Genomic DNA, 12,376 nt, shown 5'->3' with positions numbered 1-12,376 from the left:
CATATGTGGTGTTCATCCAATTCCATCACCAATTATTTCGTTCATCTTGGTTGTTCCAATGCACTGTCAATGGAGATGCTGCAAGGTGGTATGTTAACCAACCCGCCACTTCTCATTCAACTATCACGATGATTTATAAAGTGTTCCTTTCATATTTTCAGTTACCTCTCTCATACAACAATGATACAGAGCTCTTGAATGCATTTCGCCAGTCCTATGCCAGCCATCTTTCTGTTCATGTTCAGGAATGGCGTAGAAGGAGGAGCATGTATCATGCTCCGCCCTTCGAAGACCATGTCTACCTTGATTGGTTTCTTAGGACTCTTTTAGTGCCTATTTCCAAAGATGTCACATCTCACTTTCCTCAGACAGAAGAAGAGGCTCTCCAGACTTCTCTGAGATATGACTTGATTTATGCTTAATCTAGTTATGTCTATCCACTTATACCATACATCCCTCATCTTGGTGGTGCTAATGCATGGAGGGAATCTCACGGTGCCGATGGTATTGTTGGAGCTATTTCACATCCTTCACCATATACTCAGCACAATTATGACTATCAGCAGGGGGGCACCAGTTCCTCCAACACTAATCCCCCTCCTACCAATAACATGTATTAAGGACAAAGCACATCTTATCCATTTACCCAACTACATCAGCAGATGTCAGGGCTAGCTAATACTCAACCTTTCAGCCAAACCGTTGCCCCCTCACCATCTTACACCAATACACCACAGAGTGCTCCAGCCCCTTAGGCATTAGCACCACAGCCTCCCATGCATCCTCAGCCCCAGTAGCCACCACCCCCTCAATGTCAAGTGTATGCATAGTACAATGTGACCAATCCCCAAAATTCAAAGAAAAAGAAGAAGGGAAATGGTAACAAAAGTAACCAAGTAATGAACCCTAGGGGAACCAGCCTAAGACCAACAACTAGCAACAGGGCGACTAGCCTAAGAAGAACAAGGTTATTCGTATAAACAAGCCTTGTGCACGTTACGGTTTACATGGCCATTATACTCATGAGTGTCCCCTCTTACCCTAGATGCACCAAATGTGGGAAGCCCAAGTAGCTTTTAGAGGTCAACTGCATATGCAACAATCGCCTCAGAATCATGCGCCATCTCAACTAGTCGGGCTCACAAATCCTTTCCCTTAGCAAGGATTTGTTGCTACTCAACCTAAGCAAGGTCAAGCAACCCATCATCCCCAACCTTCTGGTCCTGGTGACTAACAGATCTTCATGATGAATTCCTATGAGGTCAATACCTCCAATATAAAATTGTAAACTCGGTCGTGTCAATATGACAAGCCATCATCTTCATTTGCAAATGAGACCAAAACTAGAGCATCTATGGAGCCTCTGACGACACCAAATTTTCTGTTATAGATCCCTCAACCTAAAGTTGAGTCAATTCGTAAGATCCCCAAGGGACGATTACACCGTAACACAGCTTCTAACTTAGCTGCCAATACATACAGTATAATAGATGACTTGGCGCAATCACCTGCTACCATGTCGATGTTGGAGGTTCTCCAATCATGCCCATCTCAAAAGAAAGCTCTACTAAGTATTTTGGGAGTAGTAGATCCTTCAGACGGTCATTCGATTGTCTTTCCTATTGATATGTTAGAACATACTCCATTACCTTCATTCATTGCTTTCCATATACTATCTCGAGTTCATAATGCCATCATCTCCTAATGAATTATTGATGAAGGTGCATCCACCTGCGTGATTTTCTGTTATTGTTTGCATGAAACTCAAGTCACCCGAATTGGTTGCATCCACCATCACTTTGCGTGCTTGGGATGGTCATCCTGCCCAACCTCTTGGCATGTATCACAATTGTCTAGTGACTCTTTTGAGAAAGACTATTCATGTAGACATTGAGGTTATTGATGCCCCTCTAGATTACAACATTCTCTTGGGTCGTAGTTACACATACACCATGTCAGTTGTCGCATCTGTGGTTTTTCACAATATTTTCTTCCCCCATGACGGGAATATCTTCACTATCGATCAATTGACCTATTATGAGTCATCATCCTTAACCTCCTCTGAGCCCTTTATCTCATCGATGTCTGCCAAGTAGTATACCACCCCTCTCATCAGTGTTTCACCCAGAGTCTACAAGGATTTCACCTTGTTGGGTGCTTTCCCTGGTCCTCCCCCTCCCATCTCTAAGCCTAGCTCTTTGAGAGTTTGCATGTTACAGGTGTCATGGGCTGCTCAAAAGTAGTCAGGTACCTCTATTCAATAGCCAGCTCCTCAGCACCCTATTATTACCATCTCAGCCGAGTCATCCGGATCCACCCCCCATGACCTCCTCCTTTTGTGGGTGCCTCCCTTTTGTTCCCACCAGGAACTATCCCTCTAGGTTTCAACCATCTAGGAGTTGTTTTGCTTGGAAATTACCCTACACGATAAATACCTTTCTTGTTTCCTCCTCCAAGAATATTTTTTGTCCCTATCATGGCTTCGTTGAGTCTCCCTAATATGACTTTGGGGATCCAAATTTGGTACATTGATCCCCCAATGAACACTATACCTGGCCAGCTTAGACCATATCATGATTTGACCCTGGTTCAACCGGTTCCTACAACCTCTGCCGCTACTCCAGTTCCGCCGCAACCTCAACAAGAAACCACTCTTGTTGTGAAAGCATCCAGATAGGGGGGGCAAAGCCAAGAAGAAGGAACATAGGAAAAAGGCTCCCCAAGCACCTCCAGCTCATAAGCCTCGAAAGAGAACACCTCCATGTGCTTTGTATGATGTTGTTGTGCATGCCACCTATAATTGTCCTGAACTTCCTCATCTCAAACCTTTGGTTCATGAAATGTTTCTTGAGTTTAATATCCCTGAGGTGCAAGTTACCTTACCAAATTCAGCCAAGAGACTTAAAATGTTGTGCACATATCACTCTTGTGCCTTGTGTGATCATTATGGTCATTATTCCCATTGTTTCCCTCATCTTGATGAATTTCGTGATTGCCTATATGTGCTTCATGACTTTGAGGCCACTTGTAGTCGATCATCTATTCCTCTACTTGTGGATTTTCATACAACTAGTACACCAAAATAGGGGGAATTTAATCCCACCGTCGTGATCCCTTCGCCCTATGTCAAGATGACAGACACCATGGCCCATATCCTTTACCTATCATCATTCTTGATTTATTCGCAGGAAAACCTTTCTCAAGTTTCTACGTGCGCTTCTATCGAACCTCCTTCATCAGAAACCTGGGTCTCAACATCAGTAGATTTTCCATCTACTAGCTCGTCATATACCATTTTATATGATGCGTATGTGAACTTTATTTCTCAGTATGATGGATCAAATACTATCACTGCATCATGTAGTGAATCTTCCTCCCATCTGCCCATCCTCCATTCTGATGAGGACATCATGGAAGCCATGACTACCCCTGATTACTGTTGGGATGATTATCACCATCTTGAGTACTTATTTCCATATTTTTGAACCCAAAAGTTTTATCCCCCTCTTAATCGTGCTGATCGACATCGTATCCTATACTATGCCCCTCTTGGTACTGTAATTCATGTGAGTTTCATATTCTTAAAGTCTTATGTTTTTCATCTTGGGAATATAGCTTCATCATGGTTTTATAAGGATCCATATTTGCAGGGATGTAAGTTGTTGACACCTAATCTTTGGGATTAGGAAATTCATTTAAAATAATGTAAATAGAAAATAAGGAGATTATGAATATGAAGAGACACTGGGAGGTGAAGCCCAATAATCTGTCCCTCCATGTATATATCCATGAGAAATCTTAATGCAAAAACATAATTTGAAATGTGGAGTTACCTCCTGGCCTAACATGGTATGAGATCCAACTCCATTTTAGCTTTTCTTCCCATGTAACTCCATCCTGTTCTACCTATTTTGCAGAACTAACACCTCTTATATTGCTCCACTTCTCAATTATCTGCACCATGTATGCATTTGAATGTGTTTGTATTCATTTGGTTGCTCCTGTATACCTTCGCTTCCCTAGTGGTTTCTAAGATTCAACCTCTTTGCATTCATATGTCACTTTGTATCACAATCTCATTCGACTGTCATGCGATGTTTGTCTCCTCCACATCACACCGAGTCAGTAGCTCCCATTATACTAAATCCTTATACTCTGCCACTGCCTCTCCTCTCACAGCGGTACCCCATCCATCACAATAGTCGACTCCCCTCGCATATCTCAACACCTCTTCAAAGTCGACTCCTCCCACAGATAGTCAACCTGCACTGTTGTCTTCAGTCCACACCATGCTCAAACTCTTGCATTCGGGCCACAGTCCCATACTACCACTCTGTTCCATACATTAATTCTCCCCACCATTAATACCTCTAGTTATTGTTGAAATACCACTCCAAGTTCTCACCGCTATCAATCGGCCTCACTCACTCACTAATGACCTCACCAATCCCTCTCTCCACTATGCAGTGGACCCCAATTTTCCATACTATGTTTTTTGTGTGGTACATACCTGCATCACACTCCTGGTTATTCAACTCCACTAAACACTGCGACTGCACCACCGCTTCCCTCTATATATGTGGCCCCTCCTCCACTTTCCATACAGTTGGTTTCTCCTCCCACTGGTCATGTGTTGACCCCCATCCCCATAAAACCATTTACTATATACACCCTCACCCATAAGATATCTCACCCATATATTCCCTTCCCCATATAACCCTCCCCCATATAATAACGTTGTCCCATATATATATCAGATTGCAATTTTACCCTAGAATTACATTTTTTTACCACCAGAATTACATTTTTTTTTTTTTTTGTAGTATACATTTTTAAATTGCATTCATTGATATCTATTGTTGGAATAGTTATCTCTGGGAAAGAGAACTATCCTGAATTGTCACAGAAGATAAAATACACTATCATTTTCAATGAGTTGTGGAAAGGAGTTTGTGTAGGAGAAGGAGATAATGAACCTGCAAATCCCACCTCATATAAGGAGATCGCCATTTGGGAAAACAATAATATCAAGGCCTATGCCTTGATTGCAACATCTGTAAATGAATAGGTGAGTCACCATATTTCACCTTTTTCAAATTCTTTTGAAGCCTTATAGATGTTGAAAGAACTCTATGAATCACACTATGAACTTGTAGTTGTCCAATTGATGATTAAATTGTTTAGTGTTGAATTAAAAAATGATGACCCTCTTGCTTTAGCATCAAAAGTAAGATCTATTATGCATGATATTAAAGCCACTAGTTTTCAAATAGACATTCCTCATATAGCTTATGTCAAGGCACTATATCTCACTTATTCAAATTATCTTGAGTCATTGCAAGCAAGTGAAAACCAGAAGGAGATTACCTTTGACTCCCTTGAGAAGAAGTTTGTTGAGAGAGAGAATGCTTTTGGGAAGAAGAAAAATACTCAGTCTTCTGAAGAAGCTGTGTATCTTACACACAGACAGAATAATAATGCTCAAGATTCTTCTAGAAGAATAGGTGGCCGAAGAGGAAGAGGAAGAAGAAATTTTAGAGGCAGGGGGGTAGATAGTTTTAAGGAGAAAAGTCTGATCTTCATTGCATATGTTGCAATAGAGATGGACATGATGCATCCACATGTAAGTTTACTTGGGCCAAAATAGAGCAAGAAAGAAATGAAGCCAAAGGTAAAACCCATGATAAAGAGAAAGGGAAAACACCCAAATCGTCTCACTATGTTGTGGCACATTGTAATATTGGGGTAACTAAAGACTTGTCTAATGATTCACTTGCTTCAGAAGAAACTCACCACATGACCTTTAGAAGATATTTTTTTTAAGAATTTACTAACAATGTTGATGGAGCAGTATACTTTGCAGACAAAACAAAACTCAAGCCATCAGGGTTTGGCACCATCAAGCTCAAATTGTCTGGTCTTCCAAACTTTCTTCTACATGTTGTTTTATACCTCCCAGAGTTGAGGTGAAAATTGATATCCTCAACCCACATTATCCAGTAATGACACTTCATTCATATGTTTGATGACAATGTTGAGGTCAGAAAAGCATCAAATCGCTCACTTTTCATGATGGGGATAGAAGAAGAAATACTTATGAAGCTGTAAGGTACCTCTGTGCGTGCACAAAACTTCTCATATAATTCTCATTGTGACGAAGATAAATTTACATCATGTCTTTAATGGCATGCTCGATTTGGAAACTTGAATTATGAAAGCCTTCGTATGTTGAAAAGTGGTGTTATTGGTTTGCCTACAATTTCTATGAAACTTAAGCAATGTGATGCTTGTATTCTAGGAAAGCATAACAAACAAGATTTTCATGTATAAGAAGAGTTTCGGTGAAAATCACATGAAGAAAACCTTTGTCGACGCATTTTAAACCAACTAGTGTTGTTCATCATCGAGACAAGTTGAGGAGTCAGATCATGGCTGCAAAATAAATAGGGAAAGAAGATCTTCCAAACAGCTAGATTGACGATCAACGGCTATATAACGGCTAGATTATATAAGTCAAATGTAATAACTTCTAATAATAGAATAATATCCTAATTGTAGTGAATAATAACTAATTATAATATATTATATATTAGAATGTTATATTTATTTAATTAAAATATTTTCCTTAAGTTATTAAAATAAATATTTAATTCCTTTTTTAATTTATTTAATTATATAGATAATTAAAAAGGAATTAAATATTTATTTTAATAACCTAAGGAAAATATTTTAATTAAATAAATATAACATTCTAATATATAATATATTATAATTAGTTATTATTCACTACAATTAGGATATTATTCTATTATTAGAAGTTATTACATTTGACTTATATAATCTAGCCGTTATATAGCCATTGATGGTCAACCTAGCCATTTGGAAGATCTGCTCTCCCTATTTATTTTGCAGCCACGATCTGACTCCTCAACTTGTCTTGACGATGAACCACACTAGTTGGTTCGAAACGCAGCAACAAATGTTTTCTTCATGTGATTTTCGTCGAAACTCTTCTTATAAATGTTATGGATCACAGAAGCCTCAATTCAATAAGATTTTCATGATCCACATTCCAGAGCACATAGAAAATTTGAACTTATTCATTCATACTTATGTGGCCCAATGTCTATTCCTTCTGCAAATGGAAATAAATATATGATGAAATTTATTGATGACTACACAAGAATGTGTTGGGTTTATTTATTGAAGAACGAGTATGATGCTTTCCAAACATTCAAGAACTTTCATGCATTGATTGAAAATGATGCACAATATGATATTGGCTCTATTCACATTGATAATGGAAAAGAATACACTTCAAATGAATTTTAAAACCATCTTTGCCACCATGGTATCAAACATCAAACAACTTTGCCTTATAATCCCCAATATAATGGAGTATCTGAATTAATGAACATGAAAATCTTAAATATGGTATGTTCCATGATGTTTTTCAAGAATGTAAACTTGATATTTCAGGTTGATACAGTTCTACGTGCCATTTATGTAAATAATAGATGTCCATCTAATGCTATTAGAAACAATACTCCTTATGAAATGTGGTATGGCAACTTTCCTTCGATAAAGCATCTCAAGGTATTTGGTTCCACCTATTATGCCTTGATATGAAAGGAACAAAGAAATAAACTTGGTGCAAGGAATCATAAGTGTATCTTCTTGGGGTATTTAAATACCTCCAAAGCATGTCGTCTCTATGATGAAGTTAATAAGAAGTTTGTTGTATCTAGAGATGTGATCTCTATTGAATCTTCCAAAGCTGACAATGTTGTTGAGCGTCATCTTGATCGCTTCGATAGATTCATACATGAAAATTCATTTCAAGAATTTGATAATCAAATTCCACATCTTGAAGGGGAGATTCCTATACTAGATCAATCTGTTGAATCTTCTTCTGAAGCACTCTCTCCCCCACATGAATTTCCAACCACCCATGAAAATTTAAGTGATGTGATTGACATAATTGGGAGACTCAATCTTGAATGAGTCCCAACATAGTCGACTAAGAAGCCTGGGACATCTTAGAATGGTCCTCCAAAATGGCTGAAAAAGACACTTGTAAGTGTTCATCCTAATGAGGTTGAAAAGACGGGAACAATAAATTCAATCAAGCAAAATGTAGGTGATGTAGATGATTCTGATTCACTTGTTGATGTGGATATTTCTTATGATTGTGACTTGAATTTTTCTATAGATTCTGAACCAAATTCCTTCAAAGAAGCCACTTCTCATTATGAATGGAAAGAAGTGATGCAAAAAGATTATGATGGCTTCATAAAAAATGGCACTTGGAAGCTGGTTGATCCTCCATTGGGAACCAAACCAATTGGCTACAAGTGGGTCTACAAGAAGAAGTATAAAGTTGATGGCTCACTTGACAAGCACAAAGCCAAGCTTATGGCAAAATGTTTTTCATAGAAGCAAGGGGTTTATTATGAGGATATTTTCCCCCATAGCAAAATGGGCTACCATATGGTCACTCTTTTCCTTGGCATGTCAGAATGATTGGAAAGTCCATCAAATGGATGTAAAAACTTCTTTGTTGAATGGAGATATGAAAGAGAATCTTTTTATTTCCCAACCAGAAGCATTTTATGTGAAGGGCCAAGAATAAAAAGTATGCAAGATTGTGAAATCCTTGTATGGCATCAAGCAAGCACCGTGAGCCTGGTGTGATAAGTTAACGAAGCATATTCTGAAAATCAACTTCAAACATTATGATGTTGATGATGCAATTGTGTTTGTCAATAAAGTTTGAAAAATAATTGTATATATTGTGGTGTATGTAGATGATCTTTTGATGACAGGGAATAGTGAGAGCTACATTGCATCCATAAAGAAGGAATTGGTTAAAGGTTTTGAAATAAATGACTTGGGCTATGTTCACTACTATCTTGGTATTGAATTAACTCAATATCCAAATCTTATATTCCTCTCTCAGAAGAACTACATTGGAGATTTGTTGAACAGGTTTGGCATGGCTGAGTGAAATCCTTTTACTACTCCAATGGAACAAATTTGAAACTCACATCCATTGAAGAAACTTAATTTGATAATGCAACAAAGTATAAAAATCTTGTCGGAAGTCTCTACTACTTGAATACTACTTGAATAGACATTTCACTTGCTATTGGAATCCTCTCCAGGTTTATGAAAAATCATTTTGAGGGACATTGGTCTGCAGAAAAAAGAGTTATGAAGTACTTGAGAGAATTCAATACTTTGGACTCAAGTATACACAAGTGGGCGACTTTAGCTTGATTGGATAATCTAATTCAAAATTTGACGTAAACAAAGAAACTGGGGTATCTACTTCAGCTTATGATATGTGTCTTGGATTAGGAGTTTCCTCCTATGGATCACGCGAACAATTAGTTCCAGTAGATTCCACAACTGAGGCAGACTATGTGGCAGTAGCTGAAGCAATAAAGGAAATTGTGTGACTCAGGAAAATTCTAGAAGATTTGCAAGAGAAACAAATGCATTAAACTCCTCTCATGATTGACAACACTTCTACAATAAATTTGGCCAAGAACCCAAAGTTCCATGATCAAACAAAGCACATCAATAGAAAATACCATCTGATTTGACATCAAGTTGAGGCCAAGACAATCCATCTACACCATTGTTCCATAAATGAAAAAATTGTAGACATCTTCACCAAATCACTTGGAAGAGAAAAGTTCGAAAGATTTAGAATGATCCTTAGACTCACCAACATACCTTCAGATTAATGGGGGAATATTGACACCTAATCTTTGGGATTACGAAATTTATGTAAAATAATATAAATAGAAAATAAGGAGATTAGGAATATGAAGATACACTAGGAGGTGAATCCAAAGGGCCTCTACCTCCATGTATATATCCATGAGAAATATTAATTCAAAAACACAATTCACATTGTGGAGTTACCTCTTGGTCTGAAATAAGTGACTTCTAAAGCCTTATAAATCTTAATTGTAACTTACCAAAGTCTCTTTTATGTGGAACAACTTTTAATTTCTATTGGCATAATGATGACATATTTATTTGGGTTTATTTCATGGAGGCTTCTAGAAGTTATAGGTATGTGATTAGTAAGAAGGGTTTACAAATTTATTGTCTTTTATTGTATTTTTCTCAAAATATTAAAACCAACATCTCTTGTGAGGTGATGCAGAGCTAGTTCCTAGTGTTCTACTACTTATTGGTCTCTCCATTATCGCAGAATCTCTGAGATGGCTGGTAAGATTTCATAAAGCTTAAGTTATTGTAGTAAATGATATGAACTACATAAGCTAGAGAAATTATGTGTGCTATGTTATGTAAAAGGAAAATATTATCTAACATCTATTCATACTTGGAGCAGGCTAAAATAGGCAAGAAGTCAGATTTTGAAGCTTCATTATAGGCTATCCATGGCCCTGGTGTTGATATTTCAGTTGAAGAAGATGAAATTAAGGTACAGGGCCTCTAGTATTTTAGAATTGTTATCCTTTTGTTTATTTCTTCTCGTAATATGACTATGTATTAATGCTCATTTAGGAATTTTATTTTCCTTATTTTAGTGTTGTTGCCATTTGTTAACACTATTCAACACATTTTCTGGATTTCTTGTGCGTCAATATTTCTCATGTGTTACCTTATGCATTCATCATACACAGATGTAGTTTTTATATTGGTGGAATATTCCTTCCAACAAATATTTTAGAGTAAACATTTGCAGTGGTTGTGATGTATTGCTTATGTATTGTTTTAGCTTAAGAGATGCAATGATAATACATATACCAGCAGGAAATGTTAGGTGCATTAAATTTAAAGGTTTCATTTTTATAAATAGATTTGAGTGCAACAATTGTACTAACATTGTCCCATGTCATTGTACATTGCAAGTAATGGCATTCATGATGTTGAAACATCATAATAAAAACAAAAGTGACTAGTGAAGTTGTGCGGTGTCATTACCTATAAAAGATATTATCAAGTGTATAAAATCACCAAGTACCATGTACTTTGAAGTCATTTAAATGGCTAAAATGTTTGTCTTCAAGTCATGATATTCAAGAAGCAGCTTAAAATATCAGAAATGATTTAAAATTGATATTTTATAATTGGTGAACTATTGACATTTTTGAAATAGTTATGCTTAGTATTTCTCAAATTTATGCATAGTTAATTGTGATTTGAAGCATTTACATCATAGATATATTGATACTGTAATAGAATGTTATGGATATGTCTAACTGGGTAAATATTTGTACAAAATTCATGAAGGGTTGGACTTCTCTACGTATGAAGAAAAATGCTAATTTGGGCTTTTCTGCATTAACTTTTCAATACATGGATGAGAACTTGTTGCTAGCAACAATGACAAATCTATACATGTTTATGATATAAAAATGAACATCAGGTGTTGTATAATTTTTCTTGATATGCATCCACAAGCTTAGTAATTTATAATTTTGTCAAAGTTGTTCTTATGCTGGATATCCATTAGATATTTTTCCAAGAACCTTAGAAATGTCAATTTCGACATTTTTAACAAATGAATCTGGTTTTTATATTTAGGGGATTGTAATTGTTGAGGGTTTCATATAACAAGATTTATGTTTCTTTGCAGGTCTAGTGGTTGATGATATGTGTATGTGGCAAGCCAAAATTATGGGACCTCTTGATAGTCTATGCAGGGGAAGTATTTTTGGTTACTATTCATTTTCCTCCTAATTATCTATTCAAGCATCCAAAGGTATGTTAATCAGCCATGAAGTATCTAGATTTGTGCATTTTTTATTTTGGATCTGACAGGTGGTATGTTTATTTTTCCGTTACTTCTATGTCTACAACCGTTCTTTCTGATTTCTCTTGTATTGAAGAGTTCATATATGAGATTGAATTTGATAGTGGCCTTAAAATTTATCCTTTATACTGTGAGCATGTGACAACAAAATTGGATGTTTTAAAGCATATTAAGGCTCTCCATTTGAAAATAAAGTGTAACATCCCTAGTTCACTAACTTGTCCAGTTTTCGATGGATTTCATTGTTCAGATGACCAAAGGTAGAACTTTTTTATTGAACATGGGAAATAACAATCATATTAATTACAAAATGGTTCAAAACTGTCCTGTAATTTTCTACATGAAATAGAATTTAATGTTGCATTTTGTGATGCCTAGGTGCTCGAATAACTTGTTAGAGAATTAAATGCAGTCATAAGTACCCCACCCTATTAAAAATACTCCTAAAGTTTTGCAGGAGGAATAACATTTATATCATTAAAGTTCATTCCTCAGATTTCAACTTCTATTCCTAAATTCTTTTCAAGAGCTATCTAGTTAGCACATAATTTACCCATCATTCAATATCATTTCCTTCTT

The sequence above is a fragment of the Pinus tabuliformis genome, chromosome J, assembly GCF_031772625.1.
Source record: "Pinus tabuliformis cultivar Carrire ecotype Pingquan chromosome J, CPIR1, whole genome shotgun sequence".
NCBI classification, from domain to species: domain Eukaryota; kingdom Viridiplantae; phylum Streptophyta; class Pinopsida; order Pinales; family Pinaceae; genus Pinus; species Pinus tabuliformis.
This window is presented reverse-complemented; position numbering follows the sequence as displayed.